The sequence below is a fragment of the Acinonyx jubatus genome, chromosome E3 (genome assembly GCF_027475565.1).
Source record: "Acinonyx jubatus isolate Ajub_Pintada_27869175 chromosome E3, VMU_Ajub_asm_v1.0, whole genome shotgun sequence".
NCBI classification, from domain to species: Eukaryota; Metazoa; Chordata; class Mammalia; order Carnivora; family Felidae; genus Acinonyx; species Acinonyx jubatus.
The window spans coordinates 15522571-15544176 of NC_069398.1; the positions used below are offsets into that span (position 1 = coordinate 15522571).

Here is a 21606-nt window from a genome sequence, read left to right on the forward strand (position 1 = left end):
CTTTGCCAGTTGTACAAAGTTAAAAATAATGGTATCATAGGTATTGCTTTAATTCACATTTTTAAAAAATAGCAGTGACAGCATTTTTCCTTGTGTGTATTAATCGTTGTCCCCCCCCCCCCCGTAAGCTGGATGTTCCACAAATTATTTCACAAATCATTTTGATAGTAGGTATTCAGATCAAGCGCCCCTTTTCACTAATTTAGGAAATGGTACAGTACACAAATGAAAAAATAATTGAACGTTCCTCATAACGGAAGTCTAGCACATTGAAAGAACAACGCATTTTTTTTCCTGTACATTTTTGTTGTGAACATTGAAATGTTTGGTAATACTCCACGCATACAGTTTTTGCAGGGAAATCGGCACCGAGATTGACAGTGCAAATTGGTACGGTGTTTTGAAGGGCACTTAAACAATTTTTATCAAAATTTCAGACTGGCCTATCCACTGTTGTAGCATTTCAAGCCAAAGCATTAGAGACTCTTACAAACTGAGAACAAACTGAGGGCTGATGGGGGGTGGGAGGGAGGGGAGGGTGGGTGATGGGCATCGAGGAGGGCACCTGTTGGGCTGAGCCCTGGGTGTTGCATGGAAACCAATTTGACAATAGATTTCATATATTGGGGAAAAAAAGAAAATTTGTCCTGCAAATATGCCTACATGAGGTCTCCGGTATTATGCTTCATCGTGGGCGTCTGTGCGCGTGCATGCATGCTAGTTGATGCATGAACAGACTCGCAGAGGTGGAAAATTGATAAGGTCTCTCGGCTCCTTCCTGCATCTAACCCTGGAGCTGCTGCAAAAGACACAGAGAGAGAGTCAGAGATCCTAGAGCGTAACTAAAACTATGCACATCATTTCAAGAGGGAGAAAGTGCTGGAGTGTCAATATGACAGGGTAAAAGGAGGTCTGAGCGTCACAGGTGGCAGAGGCGGGGCAAGAACTTGAGGGCTGACCCGCCGCCCCCCCCTCCCCCCCCCCCCCCCCCCCGCCCTTTGCAATGGATCCCAGAGCAGGGAAACTGGGGCAGTTGTATCCAGAGCAAGACAGGCCTGGAGTTCTGCGGGGGTCATGGGCGGGGTGACAAGGACTGACTGACGCTGGCTGGCCCTGGGACAATCCCAGCAGAGGGTGGCTGAGAGCAGCCCCGTCTGCAGACTAGAATCCGGCCCATTCCCAGAGGAGGAGAAGGACAGGGGTGAAAAAGGGAAGTGACTGCGAGCAAATTGTTACACCTGGAAACCCTCGGCACAACCCTACCGGGAGGAGGACGAACGTGGATCAAGGGTCTTGCCTCCAAGCTCATCTGTTCCCCACCCAGCCTTCATCATCACAGCCAAGCCATCAAATAGTCCCAAAGGAATCTGAGTTCTAGGAAAACACGACACACCAACTTAAACAATCTGTGCCGTAAGAAGCAGAAATAATGGATGCGAATTTGTTAAATTGTTTATTTATATTTAAATAAAATAAGCCAAGTTGGTTAACATATAGAGTAATAATGGTTTCGGGAGTAGAGTCCAGTGATTCGTCACATCCATATGACCCCCAGTGTTCATTCCACCAAGGCTGTCCTTAATGCCCCTCACCCATGTACCCATCTCCCCAACCCCCTCCCTTCCAGCAACCCCCAGTTTGTTCTCTGTATTTAAAAGTCTCTTATGGTTTGCCTCGCTCTCTGTTTTTATCTTATTTTTCCTTCCCTTCCCCTATGTTCATCTGTTTTTGTTTCTTATATTCCACATATGAGGGAAATCATATGATATTTATCTTTCTCTGACTTATTTCGCTTGGCATAATACACTCTAGTTCCATCCATGTTGTTGCAAATGGCAAGATTTCAATCTTTTTGATCACCAAGTAATACTCCATTGTTATACATATATATACCACATCTTCTTTATCCATTCGTCAGTCGATGGACATTTAGGCTCTTTCCGTAATTTGGCTATTGTGGATATACATGTTTTTTGTTTTAGAGAGAGGTCGAGCATGAGTGGGGGAGGGGGCAGAAGGGGAGAGATAGAGAAAGCGAGAGAGAGAGAGAGAGAGAGAGAGAGAGAGAGACTCTCAAGCAGGCTCCACACTCAGCATGGAGCCCGAATCTGGGCTCAATCCCACGGCCCTGGGATCACGACCTGAGCTGAAATCAAGAGTTAAATGCTTATCCAACGGACCCACCCAGGCACCCCCGGATTCGAATTTCTTAAAGTTAAAACAAGGAAAACGAATATCCAAATCCAAAGATTTTAGGAACAAAAAATAGGAATAAGAAGTTTTGAAGAGCCATTTGGTGACTCTGGGACTTGAAAAATATACTGCAAATAAATAAATAAAGGCCACATTGTTTGGGCGTGAAAAACATATTGTGAAAAATGAAAGCCACATATATTGTCCAAGGAGAAGTTGGCTGGCATAATGAGTACAGCTGAAGAGCGAATTAGTGAGCTGAAGGATTCAGTCAATGAACCCTCATGGAAAGCAATTGGGAGGGATAACTCGTTGGAAGAAAAGAGAGTAAAAGTTACGTATTGGAATTGCAGTAGGAGTGTCAGGAGGGGGAAAGAAAGAATAAATGGAGAGGGAGCGGTGATTTGCCAGAACTAAAGCGGGAGATGGAGTTTGGGAGAATGGCAGGGACCTTCAGGGCCCCAGGTCCTGGGCTGTCAGCAAGGGACTCTAATCCAAAGTGGCACTCCAAGCACAGTGGGACTCCTGAGTATAGTCAAGCATGGTAATTTATTATTATTTATTTACAAGAAACAGATTGTCTTTTGACCTTCCTATTCCTGCCGGGCTAGTACTGAGCTATTGCTCAGCACAAAGGAAGAATGCAAAGTGTGTGGCAGTTTCCAACTCGATGCCTCCTGGTCAGATTTTGATGGATCAAAGGATGTAAATGAGCCGCAAGCCCCTTGTTAAGCCCTCTTCCCCTTGATCACCCCCTTCAGACACTGAGCATCAGGGCAGCCGCTGCAGATTTTAACTCTTCTGTCCCTGGTGCAATTTCCTTCTGAAATTCATTTTCTCTTGCACCAACTGCTTCCTATGCTCTCCTCAAATTTGCCACATTGTTTTGGTTTATCACTCTTCCTTCTCTTCTTTTCTTCTTATTTTTTTAATGTTTATTCATTTTTTGAGAGAGAGAGAGAGACAGGACATGAGCGGGGGAGGGGCAGAGAGAAAGGAGGAGACAGAACCCGAAGCAGGTTCCAGGCTCTGAGCTGTCAGCACAGAGCCCAGCTTGGGGCTCTGACCCATGAACTGCGAGATCATGACCTGAGCCGAAGTCAGACACTTGACCGACTGAGCCACCCAGACGCCCTTCCCTTCTTCTCTTCTTTCTGTATTCTTCTCTTTCATCATTTCTAGTTTCTGCTCTTTTTCACTATTTTCAAAGTTACTCATTGATTCATCCATCAATTCATCTATTCAACAATTACTTTGAGGGGTGCCCAGGAGGCTCAGTCAGTTAAGTGTCATGATCTCATGGTTCATGAGTTCGAGCCCCTCATCGGGCTCTGTGCTGACAGCTCAGGGCCTGGGGCCTGCTTCAGATTCTGCGTGTCCCCCTCTCTCCACCCCTTCCCCCCACTCGCACTCCCTCTCCCTCTCTCAAAAAGAAATAAACATTTAAAAAATTTTTAAAAAACAATTGCTTTGAGCACCCACCATGTTCCAGAAACTATTGAAGTCACTGAGGACACAGTAAACAAGACAGAACAAAGGTACCCGAACCCACTCTAGTGAGGAGGACAGATAATAAAAAGTCAACAAACAACAAGAAAAAAGAAAAATCTAGAGACTAGATAAATGCAATGAAGATAATGGCATATATTAGAGAATGATGTGGGGTGGAACAGGAATGCTTTAGATGAGGAGAGGGGTGTCCCAGGGTAAGTCTTTCTGAGGAGGTGACAGTTGAATTGAGGTCTGAATGTCAGGGAGGCGTCAACTCTGTGAGATCTGATGGAAAAACATTTCAGGTAGAAGGAAAGGCATGGGCAAATGCCTTGAGGTCGGAATGGTACATCCTTCAACCTTCGCTTCCTTTTTCTCCTTTCTTATCTCTAGTAAATTCCAGAATAAATGTTTCCTTTCTAGTAAATTCTGGAATAAATTCCAGAATAAATTAGAGCGTCCTCACGATTTTCATTCCTGTGGCCTGGTTTCTGTTTCCACTGCCTACCTGAAACAGTTGTCTTGCTTCCCCGAGATTGTTCCCTTGGCCGCCACCAATGTCATCCAAGGTGTGACAGTGATCTGAGAAGAAAGAAAAAGAAACAGAACGTTAGCCTGTGGGTCTCTTGGTCCAGCAGTTGGATGTCTATAGCTCAACCTCAGTCTGTTTGTGAGTAGGTCTTTATCAAGGTAGGGAATGCAGGAGAAACCTTAATGAGATATGAAAGCCCTCGTACACCTCTGGACCCTGGACTGGATGCCCGTCTTCTGTATTTCTCTCGCCTCCATTATCGCTGTTCCCTCTTTTTGTGACCTGTGTGTGCAGCCGTACACAGGTCCTTCTCTTTGATCTTCACAAGACTGCCTGTTCCTCATTATTGAATTATTGGCCCTATATCCTCATCTCCTTTCTGATAGTATTATCCACCCACCTGTCATGGTCTCATCGTGGGTAGAGTGCACCTCCTTGCCTCTTGATCTTACTCTGGCCGTTGGGATGTTAGTGGACAAGACACGGGCAGAGGCTTAGAATGTGCTTGTGTCGTGGGGCTGACTCTTGTGCACTCCTGTCATTACTGTGGGATGCAAATGCCCTAATCATAGTCGAGCTCATCCCAGTGAAGTTCAGCAGACCTGAGTCCAGCCCGGCCTTGATTAGCTAAAAAGCAGCTGCCCCAGTGACATGGGAGCAAGAAATTCACATAAATACAACATAAGTGTAACTCAATAAATATTTGTTGAATAAATGCATGTGGCTTATCCCATAATTATTCGTTTCTAGATCTGTCTGAGTTTTTGGGTTTGGGGGCATTAACGTTTCTGGACGCCGAGAGCCATCTGTGTTCCAGGTTAGTAGTGGACACTTTGATCACTCTTTGGAATGGGTCTGAGGTTTCCTCAGGAGCTTCCTTAGCAGCCTCAGCGCCCACATACTGGATAATCAGACAGGGGCCAAGGCAGATTCCTGCTGAATTCCCAAGGATTTCAGAGTTCAGTCCCTTCAGTCCTGATTTTTTACGGTCCTTTTTTTATTGTCACGAATTCTTAAGTGTATTCTGTGCTTTGAATGGCCATCGGCCAGGGCTCTAAGGCTAGACAGTCTCCAAGCTGCCTGGACATGCTGCGGAATGATCCGAGGGTCTGCATGGTGATGAGGACCAATCTGATGCCCACTTATCACGGAGGATGAGATGGAGAGATGCATTCCCATTTACTGCCCGTGAGAGCAGTTGTGTTACCTGATTTATAAGTCCCCAGGGCCTTCCCGTTGCGCATTTGAGTGTCTGCGTCGGACTTTCTTTTGTCTGAGCGTCTCCGCTCTGGCCTCGAGGATTTCAAAGAGGAATGGACTCACACTGACTTTGTTGGGCAGACAAAGCTGTGGGTGATGATTCCAAACTGGGAAGTCTGTATACAGAAAGCTAGGATCTACCCGTGAGAGGTGGCAGTCTGGTGGCTGCTGGAGGACGTGACCCTAAGAAGCGAACACAGGCCGCCTCTTCTCGCTCCCCCGAGTTGTTCTAGGGTCACTTCCTCCTTTGGATGAGCACAAGCCCCAGGCTGATCCAATCAGATGTCTACTTTCTGGAACCTGGAGGAGTGTGGATGACGGGAGATCACTGGAATGTGTTCATCTCCGCGGCGGGGTCCAGAAGAGACCCATCACTGCTTCCTCACGCCCGGAGTGGCTCCAATTCACATTCTCTCTGCTTGTCCAGGTTTTCCTGCAATTTTCGGGACTTCTCCATAAATCCCTCCAATAAATTCCTTTTTTACTAGATCAGCTAGGGCTGATTCTTCAGCTTGCATGCAAAACATCCTGACAGGTGCCGGCTGTCCCCCATAGGAAGCTGTCAGAAGAAGTGGCCTTTTGCGGGGCTTGAAATGAAGATGGCAGGCTTCAGCCTCTCAGCAGGGTGTCATGCCATGGAATAATCTTGGCTTCAGTTTGCTGAAGACCTCAAGACCCCGCCCTCATTCATGGCTCATGTGTCCGGTAGCCCATTTTCCCCCAAATCTACCCTATTTATCTTTAGCTAACCACCAGTCGATCACAATACCAGAGGGTATTGTGTATGGCTAGACGTATCACATAGTGTGGTATGGCGTGGTGTCATGTGATACAGTGTGGTGTCGTATCAGGAGCACGGCACGGCACGTTACCTAAGGGTATGGGTTTTGGAGCCAGACTCCGCAGGTTCAAATCCCAGCTCTGCCATATACGATCTCAAATGAGTTACTAAGTCTCTCTGGGACTCAGTTTCTTTAACTGTAAATGTGAATAATGGTAGTACCTAGGTTATAGGATTGTAGGAAAGATTAAATGAGTTGACAAGGTAACTGGCAGATGGCAAGCCCTGTAAATATTACCTATTATTATGCCAAAGAGCTACATGCCTCTTAAGGATTATAGGTCCCTGTGCTTTTTGGATTCACAACTGTGGTTCCTTAACCTTGTGAAATGCATGGTTCGCAAGATCGGCTGCCCTCTCTTGGGCTTGACTTGGTGTGTGCATTGGAAGGAAGGGAAAAGTACATTTTATAACCCCCTTCATCATGCCAGGCGTCGTGAAAAATGCCTCTTTGAAGATCATAACGACACCCCCAAGAGACAGATATTGTTACTACCATTCTACAGGTCAGAGACTTAGAGCTCAGAGAGGTTAAATAACTTGTCCTAGGTCACTCAGCTAGTAAGACACGGAATTTCCATTCTCCCAGGTCTGTCTCATTCTGTTTCCACTGGGTACATGGCTTCCACAAAGCCCCCAAGGGAGTGACTCCCCCATTTCTCATCACTCGCCATGCTGAATGCACCCCAGAGAAGCAGTAGACCCTTATTCCCACTCTTTTTGCATTGTTACTTTTTTTTGTTTGCTCAGTCTCTGTAGGAGATCAAGGACAACACCGCACAGGGACAGTTTGGCATCTGACTTGGTGTGCTGATAAAGGAGGGGGTACAGCTTGGTGGTTAAGCCCGTGGGCTCTCCATGGGGTCACTGGGGTCTGAGTCACTGCTGTGTACCTTCCCTGATGTGCATCTTTGGGCAGGTTACATGATCCCTACAAATCCCAGGCTCCTCATCTGGAAAGGAGGGATGGAAATGATCATAGTTAACTCTCAGAGGGTTTGGACATGTTAAGGGAAATACATCTTGGGGGAAAGACAGTTGAAACATTTTTTAAAACTTTGGCAGAGGGTGACTTTCCAATCAAACAAGACTGTAAACCCAGAATACACAAAGAAAAGACAGACACATGTGACTACATTAAAAAAACAAAACCTGGGGCACCTGGGGCAACTCAGTCAGTTGAGTGTCCGACTTTGGCTCACGTCATGATCTCACGGTTTGTGAGTTCAAGCCCCACATCGGGCTTGCTGCTGTCAGTGCAGAGCCTGCTTCAGATCCTCTGTCCCCCTCTCACTGCCCCTCCCCTGCTTGCCCTCTCTCAAAAATAAATAAAACGTTAAAAAAAATTAAAAAACAAACACCAAATCTGGCAAAAGAACGAAACAAAATCAAAAGCCAAACTTTCCCACGTATGATTTTTTTATAACATGTGTGACAGTAAGAGTATTAATAACCCTAATAGAGAGCTATTGATACACACAACTTGGATGTATCTCCAAGGCATTATGCTGAGTTAAAGAAGCCAATCTCAGGGAGCCTGGGTGGCTCAGTCGGTTGAATGTCCGATTCTTGATTTCAGCTCAGGTTGTGATCGTAGGGTTGTGGGATCGAGCCCTGTGTTGGGCTCCACCCTGAGCATGGAGCCTGCTTAAGATTCTCTCTCTCTCTCTCTCTCTCTCTCTCTCTCTGCCCCCACTAATCCTCTCCTTTGCTTGTCCTCTCTCTCTCTCTCGCTCTCTCTAAAAACAAACAAACAAATAAATAAAACAAAGGACATCTTAAAAGTGCACGGGGGAACTTTTGGAGGTGATGGCAACGTTACGTGTTCTTATCGTGGTGGTGGTTGTATGAATGAATAGATGTACGAAAGACTCCCAAAGGTCATACTGTGTGATAATTTGCTTAAAAAGCAAGCTTCACAAAAACAACAAAAAGAAGTTATAATTCGGTCTATTGGCCCGGAGGGATCTCCATGATATACTTAGGGGGAAAAAGTTGTAAAATCATGTGTATAATATGCTTCTATTTTTGTAAAAGCACATACCCTGAAGACCTTTTCTACATATGATTCTATGTTTGCATGTTTCTGTGAGCGTGAGAAAGAGGTGGAAAATACACACCAGGCTGCTGGTGGTGGTGGTTATCTGAAGAAGGCAGGACTGGAAGAGGAGCATTAGAAGGTTTTGTTTTTTTTTTTTAATTTTTTTTCTTAATGTTTTTATTTATTTTTGAGACAGAGAGAGACAGAGCATGAGCAGGGAAGGGGCAGAGGGAGAGGGAGACACGGAATCGGAAGCAGGCTCCAGGCTCTGAGCCATCAGCACAGAGCCCGATGTGGAGCTCGAACTCACAGATTGTGAGATCATGACCTGAGCCGAAGTCGGACGCTCAACCGACTGAGCCACCCAGGCGCCCCAAGAAGGTATTTTTTTTTAATGCTTATTTATTTACTTTGAAAGAGAGAGCACGACTGAGCAGGGGAGGAGCAGAGAGAGAGAGGAAGAGATAGAATCTCTCCTCTGCAGTCAGCATCATGGAGCCCCGTGCAGGGCTCGAACTCACAAACTGTGAGATCAGGACCCCAGCTGAAACCAAGAGTCAGAGGCTTAACCGACTGAGCCACCCAGGCTCCCCAAGAAGGTATTTCTTTATACGTCTTTGCATTATTTCACTGGCTACATTGAGCAAATACTACATCTTGAATTAAAACCAGAAACTCAAACAAAAACAATAATGGAAAACTGAAGAAACAGAAGGAGGCTAGAAAGAAGGCTAGCAGGGAAGAAGAGAAAGTTGAAACAAGAAACCAGCTGGCAGAAAAATGGCCCTGGGGCTTGGTGGTCAGGGTGCCCGGGTGGTGCCAGTCAAATTCCCAAATCAGAAATACATGAATGTTGCTGGAATAGTAAACCACCCTGAATCTGGAGCCAGGAACAAGCGATCTATCAGGCGTTAAGACTCGGGCTCATTTCTAGGACCCAAGCCAGCCTCTTTCGTTCCTCTTTGTTTCATTTTCTGTCCACATGTTTATCCACGCATCCATCCGACGTCCACCTACCGTTGGCTAAATGCCTACTGTGTTTTCAATTGTTAAAATTTATTTTACTCTGCTCCTCCTCTAGATCATAATAAAATCCAAAGCAACATTCAGATTCTGGAGTGCTTGTCTTTAAAGATGAAAATAGGGGGCACCTGGCTGGCTTAGTCGGTAGACCATGCGACTCTTGATCTCAGGGTTGTAAGTTTGAGCCCCATGTAGGGGGTGGAGATTACTTAAAAGAAATAATAAAATCTTTAAGAAAAAAAAGATGAGGGGCGCCTGGGTGGCTCAGTCAGTAGAGCATCGAGGTCCTGATCTCAGGGTCATGAGTTTAAGCTCCGCATTGGGCTCCGCGCTGGGCTTGAAGTCCACTTAAAACAATAAATACATAAAGAAACAAAAAAATAAAGATGAAAACATATGGAGACATTGGGATCCGTTTCTCAGCTTTTATTTCTATGACTCAGCCTCAGGGATCAGCCCTCTCGTGGTAAGTGGCCATGACGGCTCGACCTAGGTGAAACTGGTATCTATTCAGGCTCCCGGGTCTCTGAGATGGGCATCTGGGAGTCTCAGAATACAATGACAGACTTTGCAGTGAGTCGCTCCCATACTTTTGAAGAATCCAGGGCACCTCCTCAACCTTTCCTGATAGGATTGATGAGAGAATGTTCCCCACTCTATGATGAGAGTAGACTTCTGGCGCTAGACTCCCTGGGTTCAAATCCCAGCTTCACCACTCATTGACTGTGTGCCCTGGGGCGACTTTACTAACTTTTCCAGGGGCCTCAGCTTTCTCATCTATAGGCCAAGCGTCAGGCTAAATGTGTTACTAGATAGAAAACACTTGAAACAGTGCCTGCTCATAGTATGCTTCATTGCCAGCATTACAATTATTGTTGCTGATAACTATGTGGTATTGGGTTGCATTGGTTACAGGAAAAGTCCACTCTATTGCTTTGAATAACAGAAGACACTGCACAATTTGTATAGCAGAATCATATTGAGGCTACAACTATGTGTGTACGTGGGTAGGCATACGTGTCCATGTTTGTATGCACATATGTATGCACATTTGAAAATGCAGAGGGAAGGGGTGCCTGGGTGGCTCAGTCGGTTAAGCATCTGACTTCGGCTCAGGTCATGATCTCACAGTTCGTGGGTTTGAGCCCCACGTCAGGCTCTGGGCCGAAAGCTCAGAGCCTGGAGCCTGCTTCGGATTCTGTGTCTCCCTCTCTCTCCGTTCCTCCCCTGCCTGTGCTCTCCGTGTCTCTCAAGAATAAATAAACATTAAAAAAAAAAATTTTTTTTTTAAAAAGAAAAGAAAATGCATAGGGAAGAAGGTGAGACACCACACTTCAAACCGTGCCCAGTGGTGATCTCGGAAGAGCGGCTTTGGGAGAGGATTAAAAGGGAAGTTTTACTTATTATTTTATATTCTTCTGTATTGTTACAAAATTTACTGTCAGCGTTATTGTTTTGGTAATTTAAAAACAAAAAGAAAATTAAACCAAAGGAATCAATAGATTTTAAAATGGAGGTTAGCCCAACCAGAGAATGTTCTTCCATTGTCTATTACAGAAAACTTACTATTTTTCTGTCATGGGTTGTATGAGAGTCACAAAGACGGCCATAAAACGTAATATTTTTTCTTTAATATGAGAACAATTCCTGGGATTGTTGATCCTAATGCGAAGGTGAGATTTGTCTGATATAGATCCATGGGTCAGTCTAATAAATCACTCTGCTGGTGGCTGCATTAGAAATTCAAAGTCTGGAGGTGCAAATCTCAATGTGTCTACGGCTCCCCAGATACCACTATGTCTTGATCCCTGTTGCCCACAGCCTTGGTGGACTGAGCTCACAGAATTCGGAGCTGGGCATTCCTCTCCGCATGTCTCCTTCTTCTTTAGAGCTGTGCCTCCCTGTTAGTCTAAATGAGGTGCCCGGAGTTAACTTGCTGCAGTGGAGAACGCAATCAGAGGTTTGCTTTTGTCTCGTTGGAAAAGCAAAATGATATAGAAGGCTGGGGTCAGTTCCGGTGATGGCGGGCAGACTCTCAGGCAAGACCTCAAAGTGACAGAAACTATTTTATCCATTCCCCTGGAATGAGGTCCCTTTAGACACAGGCTCACATTGTCTAGACACACAGACTAATTTACAAACCAAATTTGTAGTGTTACCATGCAAGCGGGTAAAGCATTGCAATGGGTCAGAATTTTCAGGTCTCATCCTTAGGATGCTCTCCCAACCAATAAGGTAATTGGAAGATCGACAAGATATTGAATGCATGCTTGGCGGAGGGTTAATCTGGGAACGGTGCGACCTGAGAATGAGACAGCCTCAGGGTCAGATCAGAGTTCCACCATGCACTCTGTGGCCAGATGCATGTTGCTATCACTCCCCAAAACTCGGTTTTGTCATCTGGATGAAGAAGATAATAGTACTGCTTTAGATGGAACCCCTGGAAACAGACTCTGAGATGGGGAGTTCCGAGCACAGGTTTCCTGGAAGATACACTTGCAAGAAAGTGAGAACCACAAGACTGGGCAGGGCATCAATGGGATGTGGCTGCAAATGGGGGCTGGAGTTTGGACAGGAACTCTATCTGGGACAGCCCTTCAGAGTCCTTGCAAACTGAGAGAAAGGCTGAGCCTTTGAACTCTTGAGCCAATCCGTCATTGGCCATATGCCATCCCCTGAGAGGGTGTATAACCTTGGGCAGCGTAGCTCCCCATAACCGAGGGCAATCTCCAAGGAGGGGCAGAGCTGTGAGCCTCCAGCAGCCTGCATGCCCAGCAGGGCTACACTGGCTTTGAGGCGGGGGTCTTGGTGTTGCTTCCCGGGATCCACTGCACGTCCATATTCCAGGTTTGGGCAGGGAACTAGAAAGTACGTGGCATTTCTTCTATCTATCTCTCTTGAGAAATATTTCTCAATGACTTTGGAAGAGTATGGGGATGGTTATCCTCTTCTGTCCCTTATTGGACCTTCCTGGTAGTCAAAAACCCCTGCACCCACTGGAAATCTCTCTTTGCCTTGCGCAGTGCAAAATGAACACTAACAAAGCCTTCACCTCGGCTTTGCTTTATCTGTCACTACAGGACCCATAGCCTCTTGACAGGTAGGTAATCAGGAGAGGGTCTGCTCATACAGCACTTACATACTGCCATTTTTTCTCACATATTTTTCTGGCTGGAGATTTTGGAGACTCTTTCGTATCCCAAGCAGTGTATTGGTTTTGGTTTTGTTTAGTGGTTTTATTTATTCTTGAGAGAGAGGGGCACAGAGTGTGAGTGGGGGAGGGGCAGAGAGAGAGGGAGACACAGAATCTGAAGCAGGATCCAAGCTCTGATCTGTCAGCACAGACCTCGATGCGGGGCTTGAACTCATGGATGGTGAGATCATGACCTGAGCTGCAGTTGGACGCTTAACTGACTTCGCCACCCAGGAGCCCCTCTTTTTGTTTTTCAGTTTATTTATTTATTTTGAGAGGGAGCGAGAGAGAGCGGGCTTGAGCAGGGGCGGGGCAGAGAGAGAGAGAGAGGGAGAGAGAGAATCCCAAGCAAGCTCCACCCTGTCAGCACAGAGCCCGACTTGGGGCTCAAACTCATGAACTGTGGGACCATGACCTGGGCCGAAACCGAGAGTCAGACGCTTCACCGACTGAGCCATCCCGATGTCCCTCCTGGGCAGTATATTCTATGAAGTATTGCTCAGGTCATCGAGGTTGGATGTTGTTTTTTTTTATTGACTTCAGAAGCAGAAGGTCACATTTTCTTGACTTTGAACTCAAACTTTCAGGGAAGGAGCCTCTAATACTACACTTGATCTTAGCCAAAAGGCCGAGAAGCGATGGGAAGGAGCCTCTCAGAAGTCATGTATCCTTACTATCCAGACCACATGTGCTCAGGAGGATTTTCTCTTTTGGTTCCTTGTTTGGTTTTGTGTTTTCTCTCTTCTGATACTACCAAGCGGTGTCCAGAACAGGGAAGGCTGAGGCAGACTGGAAAAAGAGGTAAGAGGGGACCGAAGATTATGGCAATAGTTTTGGGCAGGTAGGATCATCTGGGAGAGGGATAAAAGACTTCAGGATATCGAAAAAATCAGTGCCCGGATCTCTGAGCAAAGTGGCTGAAGCAGAAATCATCAGAAGAGCCAAAGATTTTAATTGAAGGAAGTCATGTAGTGATTAAGATTCTGTTAGTTGAAAAGTAATTAAACCAACTCAAGACAGCTTAGGGAAGAAGATTTCTTTTTAAGAATGCAGTGGTGTTTTACAAAACCCAAGGGCAAGGATGCAGCCCACCTCAGGAAACACAAGCAGACTCGTTGACTCACTTCTGTTTCTCTCTGTATATATGCTCTCTGGCACTTTTGAAAATATGTCCTCAAATTCTTTGGCGATTCCTTCCTCCAGTTGGAGTCTAATTCCCCTCTCACTGAGAACGGGCTGGACTTCCTGTCTCACTCTTAATGAATAAAATGTGGCAGAATGAGGGTTTGTGACCTCTGAAACCGGGGCATAAAGGGTGCTGTGGCTTCCTCCCTACTCTCTTTCTTGGATCACTTGTTCTGGGGAAGCCATGTCACGAGGACACTCACATTGCCCTGCGGAGAGGTCCATGTGGTGAGGCACTCACGCCTCCTGCCAATATCTGTGTGAGGAAGCCATCTTGGAAGTGGATTCTTCAGCCCCGACCAAACGTTCAGATACTACAGGCTCAGCCAGCATCCTGACTGCAACCTTGCAAGAGAGCCTGGGCCAGAACCATACAGCCAAGCCCCTTCTGAATTCTTGATCCCCAGAAACTGTGAGATAACGTGTTTACTGTTTAATTCACTAAGTTTTGGGCTAGTATTTTACGCAGCAACTGGGGTGCCTGGGTGGCTCTGTCGGTTAAGCATCTGACTTTGGCTCAGGTCATGATCTCATGGTTCGCGGGTTCATGCCCTGCGTTGGGCCTTGTGCTGACAGCTCAGAGCCTGGAGCCTGCTTCGGCTTCTGTGTCTCCCTCTCTCTCTGCCCCTGCCCTGCTTGTGCTTTGTCTCTCTCTGTCTCTCACAAATAAATAAATGTTTCAATTAAAAAAATGTTGTCTGTAACAATAGGTAATAAATATAGGACTAGAAATAATCCCTGCCAATATTCTCCTCATTTAGAGAGCAGTCATCAGAGAGAAGAGTCTTAGTCTCATTTCCAAAAGGAAAGATCTTGATTGACACAGTTAGATCAAGTGCTCAGATGTGAAGCAATAAATTGTGGCTAAGACGGGGGCAGCCTCATTTACAGGGGGACTTTTATTATAATCATGTGAAAATGTGAGGTAATTTGGTAAGGAGTACCTAGAAGACACCAAAGCAAATTCCCCAATGGAACAGGACTTTATTTCTTTGGTCACCAGAGCATCTCCTAAGGCAGATGAAGCTTACCTCGGTTGTAATACAGTGATTCGAACTTAGGTAGCAATACCACGTATTAAACTTAAGTGTGCGATCAGCTTCTAGCTGTACATTTGCAGAGACTGATGGGTTACTTGGCCACCTGTTCCCTCCTGCCCAACTACCCTTGTTTCTGTGGCTCCAGAACAGCCTTCCTAGCCACTTTCAAGTTGATTTATATTTTCCGAAGTTTTCTTCTGACAACCGTAGGGCACCTTTTTCGGAAACTTCCCACATTTCTTCTAATATATGGGAAAAACTTAAATTCCCCTGTCTTTTCCAGAAATAGAAGGAGAATTTCTCCCCACCCTCACTCTCTCCAGCTAGGTGTATGGGAGAAAGAAACACAATAAGTCTTGATGGTTTCTGATTTATAAGTCAAATTAAGGCACTTAACGCAAGTGATGTTATGAAGAAAGTCAATGAGGTCATAGGGAGTGAGATTACTATTATAATGTTATGTGCATTGGATGAATAAACTTTTCACAGACTGAATGTTATGGCAAAAACATTTCCTAAAGTGATTGTGTACATGGCCTCAGGATTAGGGTTACTTTTGAAACAAGATCAGCTTTGAAATCATGATGTCTCTGGGGGAACGTCTGATAGGCAAAGTAGCCAGGGCACAACTCATGATCATAAGGTATGGAACAAGTATAAATCTGCTAAGAATGGACCTTCACCTCCATCCCTTGTAATCCATTAAAAAAAAACTTTTTTTAACGTTTATGTTTATTTTTGAGACAGAGAGAGACACAGCATGAACGGGGGAGGGGCAGAGAGAGAGGGAGACACAGAATCGGAAACAGGCTCCAGGCTCCGAGCCATCAGCCCAGAGCCTGACGCGGGGCTCGAACTCACGGACCGCGAGATCATGACCTGAGCTGAAGTCGGACGCTTAACCGACTGCGCCACCCAGGCGCCCCTGTAATCCATTTTTAGAATATTCATGGTAAATGTCTTCTAACTCTTCTCCGGACTTAACCCTTCCCTAACATAACCCCTAACTCAGGGCTGTGTCTTCTCACCTGTGTGTGCCAGCATCCTTCGGAGTCTTTGTGAACTTTCTAGCTTAATTGTCAGTTAAGGTTTAGAGTCTCTGTTGCTAGCTTAGAACAGTGGGGCCACCAGTTGTTTTTTTTAAATCCAGATTTGTGGGTCTAATATGTACCGGCCAGTAAAACTTTCCCTTACAACGATATTAACCTAATTGTCAATCCTAGTTCGGGTGTTTTATTGAGTGTTAACATTTTCCTGGGAGGTTTGTATTGGGCTGTTTAATTTTAATCCAGAAGCCCTTGATAGGAATGTTTTTGGACTCTTTTGACCCATATTATCACATATTTCCAGAATCATTGTGCCAATTTCCACTTCCACAAATAGTTCATAGAAGAAGGACTTGTACCTTCCTATGCCAAGCATCTGCTGGTTTAACAGACCTTGTCCATTGCTGACTTTCTGGAGAGTCAACCAATCACTACTTGAGTCTAAAAGTGAAAGATGACTACATCTCCCTAAAATATCTTTGATTTTTAGTGTCATTGAATATTCGTATTACTTACATTTCTTTTTATATAAATTGCCTATTCGTGATCTTTTTTTCCCCTCCATTACGGGATTAGGATGTTTTCTTAATGACTTTATGTATATGTTACATATTTATTTATTTTAAATACCATGGGGCTTGAACTCATGACCCTGAGATCAAGTTGCCTGCTGTACTGAGTCAACCAAGTGCCCCAGATGTTTTCTTAATGATCTTTAAAAAGCTCTTTAGGGGCGCCTGGGTGGCTCAGTTGGTTAAGCGGCCGACTTCGGCTCAGGTCATGATCTCGCGGTCCATGAGTTCGAGCCCCGTGTCAGGCTCTGTGCTGACCGCTCAGAGCCTGGAGCCTGTTTCAGATTCTGTGTCTCCCTCTCTCTGACCCTCCCCCGTTCATGCTCTGTCTCTCTCTGTCTCAAAAATAAATAAACATTAAAAAAAATTTTTTTTAATAACAATAAAAAGCTCTTTATACAGGAAAACTAGTAACTCTATGTATTTCATGGTGATTCTAGCCTTTAACGATTCATTTTTGTCTCTGAAACAATGTATAAAACAGGGGGAAGTCAACTCTAAAGTAAAAAAGTATCCCTTATCTTTTTCCTTGTGGTTAATCGGTCTGTGGCAACTCTGATGTGTATAGGAGCCAGTTAGAAATTTTAATTCAGTGGGGTATTGTAGAATAAATTTGCAGTGGGGTAAAAACATTCCTGCATTCAATTTCCAACTCCATCCCTTTCTGTTCTGAGTAAGATTTTTAACTTGCTCCACTTTGTTTTCTTAGATACAGACTGAGGATAATGCCCATGGCTGGGATGCTAGGTTATTGCAAGGATTCAGTTACATAGAGCACACGAAGATGCGTTATAAACTGTGATGTATGTAACTTGCTCTAAATGTAATCTGGATGGTCAGTCCTTCAGAGATTAGCTTCCGCTGTTCCGGGCAGCGGAAGCTAATCTCTGGCTTGGATGAGGGTTCAACAAGTAGTCAAAAGGGTTTTGAAATGAGTAGAAATTTCAGTAGCTTCTCTGTGAGCAGTGATGGAAAAGGCATCTCTCATTTTTATAAAAACAACAATCTTAGACTAAAAGGGTAAAGAAAAGGAGACTAGTCTGAGGATTTAACTGGTATTATGGATGTGTTGTAGAAGGAACCATGAGGTCAGTGACAGCAGGTGGAAATATCATGTTCGCTTTTCTCACCCAGCACCAACCTATCACTTATGAAGCCTATGCTTTGTTATCACTGATGTCCCAAGAAAGTCACCTTTGATGGGGTTTATTCTCTCTCCTGGTTCATCCCTGTAGATGACTTTGGAGGAAAACTGATTCATGATCAATGAAACATAGAATCAAAATCCTCCACATTTAATCCTGACTCAGCATGGATTAGCGGGAACGGATGCTAAGTTCCATGCCCCAAACTTAAAAATATAAGGTGTACTGTTTTTTATAAAAGGATGTTAGCTCGTCTTTAACCTCTCTGCACCTTAGATCTCTACACTTGCCCTGATCACTTTATACGTATGCTGTGCTAATTGGAAAAGATAATGTGTGTAAAGCTCTTCGTAAGCTGTCATCGTGTCATCAGTGTAAGAAAAATAAACACGATTTAAACGAAATGAATGTTGGTATCCGGACAGACAAGAGCAGAATGTGGTTGCCACGTCGCCCCAAACACGCTATTTGAGAGCGGTTTAAGAAAATGGTACCAAAACAAAACAACGTACTCTGTAAATTAACCCTTTGCACCAGATTTGCTCCTGTAATCCAGGTGTACCTGGATATACTTGGTAATACCACCAAGTCATGATAGTGGGCCGGTCTGTTTGATCTGAAGTCGGGCAATCCTAATAGAGAAGCTCACTGAATCCTAACTGGGTAGCCAGGCCTCTGAGGGTTAACTCAGATTTCCATCAAACAGGCTAGATTGCCATCAAAACCTCCCAAAAATCTTCATCAGCACCCTTCTTAGGGTTTTTACCCCCCTCCTTGGCTGTTCACAGCTTTGAGCACACTGGTGAGATTTTTCCCCTCTCACTGCTTTCACCTCCCCCCACCGCATCTCAGTCAGCAGATCCTAACACTTGCGATATCTGTCTTTTCTTCTCTAATCTCTTTTCAGAGACCACGAGATCAAAGCTTTCAGGAGAAAGAAAAATAGAAGAGCCCCTGCTTATGCAGAGCAAAGCATCTCCTCCCCTTGCAGGAGCCTTGTTTCTTTCTCTCTTTCTTTTCTTTTCTTTTCTTTTCTTTTCTTTTCTTTTCTTCTCTTCTCTTCTCTTCTCTTCTCTTCTCTTCTCTTCTCTTCTCTTTTCTTTTCTTTAACCTATCTGATGAGAATTTTGCCCCTTCCTTGGCTGCCTTTCCCCCTTCTCGGTTCCTCTTTTCCAGCAAACTTAGTATTCACAGAAGAGATTGTTTATACCTTGTATATTTCTATGATCGTTTTTTTCTTAGCAGATTTCAGTTCACATATTACGATCCTTCCAGGAAGATTTATTTAGAAATACATTTCTTAAAGGAATACAATTCCTTTAGAGACATTTATAGCTGATTTAAACATACACTTTATGTAATTTCTGTATCAGTGAGGATTAGGTTTGGCTGCCTGTATCAGGAAACTAAAGTTAAAACTGATTTAAAGGAGAAGTTTATTTCTCTCCCCCGTGCAAGAAGTTTGGAGGCCAGCACAGAAGTCCGGGAAGGCTTCTTTAGTATTGACTACCTCCTTTTATCTGCCCGGTACACGTAAGCCGTTCAAGTGTGTGGCCTTTATCATCAAGGCCACCACATGGTCAAAGATGCCTGCTGGATGTCTCAACACCATGCCTGGATTTCAGGGAAGAAGAAGGAGGAGAAGAGAAAGGAAATGGGCAAATGTCCCAACTGAGAGAAGTTCCTTTGAGGGATCTTGCTGGAAGTTCAGTCAACACTCCATTCACATGTCATTGACCAGAACCCAATCATAGGGTCACATGTGACCTCATGGGAGGTGGGGCAAATGCGGGGCTTACTTGCCCAATGCGGGGCTTGTGCTCATCTGATGGGGGACTAGAACTCACAAACCCTGAGATCGTGACCTTGGCCCAAGTCAGATGCTTAACTGACTGAGCCACCCAGGCGCCCCAAAGTAGTGTTTTATGAATGCATTGCCACACCAAATAAAACGGTGTTCTCTACTAGCAAAGGAGGGGCGAATGGATACTTTTTGGCAACCAGCAAGCTCTACTATAGTTTTATTCCACCTCCCTTGACTCGACTGTTGTTAAGCTGAACCGGCATTCTGGTCAGTTCGCCTCGCTGGTTCCATTTTGCATTTCTCTTCGGACATCCCGTCCTTCATTCCTTCCCAGATGAGGGAGGGAGAGTAGTCCGACTGGTCAGAGTTTAGGTGGTGTTTACAGGTGAGCAGCTCATTGTACATTAAGCCGAAAGTTCATGGTCATGATACTTCTCTTCTGCCTGCCTTCATATGGTGGCAGAGAGAAACTGATCCAAGGTTCTGGCTTGGATTCTTCTTACCTTACACAAAGGCGGGGGAAAATGGATAAAATTGCCCGAGGGGAAAAGGGGAACAGAGCACCAGTGTCTAAACAAGAGACTGAAGAAGGCTGTATATGAAAAGTAGAAAAGATGGAAAATAGCAGCCTTCCCCGACCAAGGACTTGGCTTTGCCGCTCTAGCTGCTTGGGATGTGCACTGCCTCTATAACGACTTGCCACCGAACAAATGCTGAATGCTATTTTTGCTTTCTGGGTTTTTTTTTTCTTTCCCATAAAAGCAAAAATATTCTTCGGATTTCTTTTGGTTACCAAAAGCAGATACCAACGTAGGTCTTTTGTAAAAAGCAAAGTGTTGAAATGTGAACTTTTGAAGGGTGGGTGATACCTGTATAATAAGAAATATACATTTAGGGAACACCTGGGTGGCTCTGTCGGGTAAGCGTCCGACTTCGGCTCAGGTCGTGATCTCATGGTTCATGGGTTGGAGCCCCATGTCCGGCTCTGTGCCACCAGCTCAGAGCCTGGAGCCTGCTTTGGATTCTGTGTCTCCCTCTCTCTCTGCCCCTCCTCCACTTGTGCTCTGTCTCTCTCTCAAAAAAAACCACAAACATTAAAAAAGAAAAATATACTTAGTCTTTGTCCCCAGGGTCCTTGGTATGCTAGTGAGGTGACCAGTGGGTGGGATCCTAGGTAGATTGAGGACTCCGGTGAGGGTGTGAGGGGAGATGGGCTGGTCACCTGAAAGACCAGGCATCATTAGAGGTTCCGGACTTTCAGCCCTACCCCCTGACCTCTGGGAGAGGGGAGAGGGGCTGGTGACCGAGTTAACTACGAGTAACCGATGATTTAATCAACCACGCCTGTGTAATGAAACTTCCATCAAAGACCCCTAAACTGTGGGGTTCGGAGAGTCTCGGTGTTAGTGAACACAGTTGCTGGCAGGGTAGCACAGCCAACCCCATGGGACAGAAGGTCCTCTGCTCAGACCCCTTCCAGATCTTGCCCTACATACCTCTTCATCTGGCTGTTTGCCTGTATCCTTTATAATGAACTTCCGTACTTAGTAAAAGTAAGTAAAGTGCTCTTCTGAGTTCTGTGAACTGTTTCAGAAAATTCCTGAACCGGAAGAGGGGTTTGGGGGGGGAACTCCCTGAGTTTATAGTCAGAGCATCCAAAGTCCCGGTGTAACTGGCATCTGAATGAAGCAGGCGCAGCCCTTAACCAGTGGATGTCCAGATAGACGGTGTCAGAATTGAAATACGTTTGGGACATCTAGCTGGTGTCCGGAGAGTTGGAGATTTGGTTATTGGTGTACTCTCTTGTCAGAAGTATCCTGAAGTAGAAGCACATCAAAGGAGCTATCGGTGGGTGGGACCCCATAGAAGTGACAATGGCATTCAGATTTCCACACTCATTACTATTGAGCCTCTGAGTGCCTCACAGCTGGTTTCTGGAACTGTGCTGGTTTCCGGCCTATCCCCACAGACTCCTAGGTGTGGGGAAATAGGTGGGGGCTAGCGTCAGTGGGTGGCCATGTCATCCTCGCCCTCACCCTGGGGTCGGATGGGTCGCTCTTTGGATCAATGAAAGCATAATTCTTTCTTTCTGCCATTCCTGTAAAGGAAAGCCTGTTGGGGAAGGTTGAGGGTGGGTCAGTCTGGTAAGAGTCAATTAATTCTTCCTCCTTTAACAACTTTGTAACTTTTCCTCAGAAGTCATGAATTGCTGTCCATTGAGTGAATCAAGCCTGCAACTA

At 45.2% G+C, this 21606-nt stretch overlaps 1 long non-coding RNA gene and 1 pseudogene across 4 annotated transcripts in view; one reads left to right on the top strand and one right to left on the bottom strand.

Moving 5' to 3' along the window:
* The window catches only part of LOC113596708 (uncharacterized), a 128472-nt gene that overhangs the window by 81573 nt on the left and 25293 nt on the right, over window positions 1-21606 (top strand). The window lies entirely within an intron of this gene.
* LOC113596730 (uncharacterized) lies at window positions 13122-13214 on the bottom strand (annotated as a pseudogene).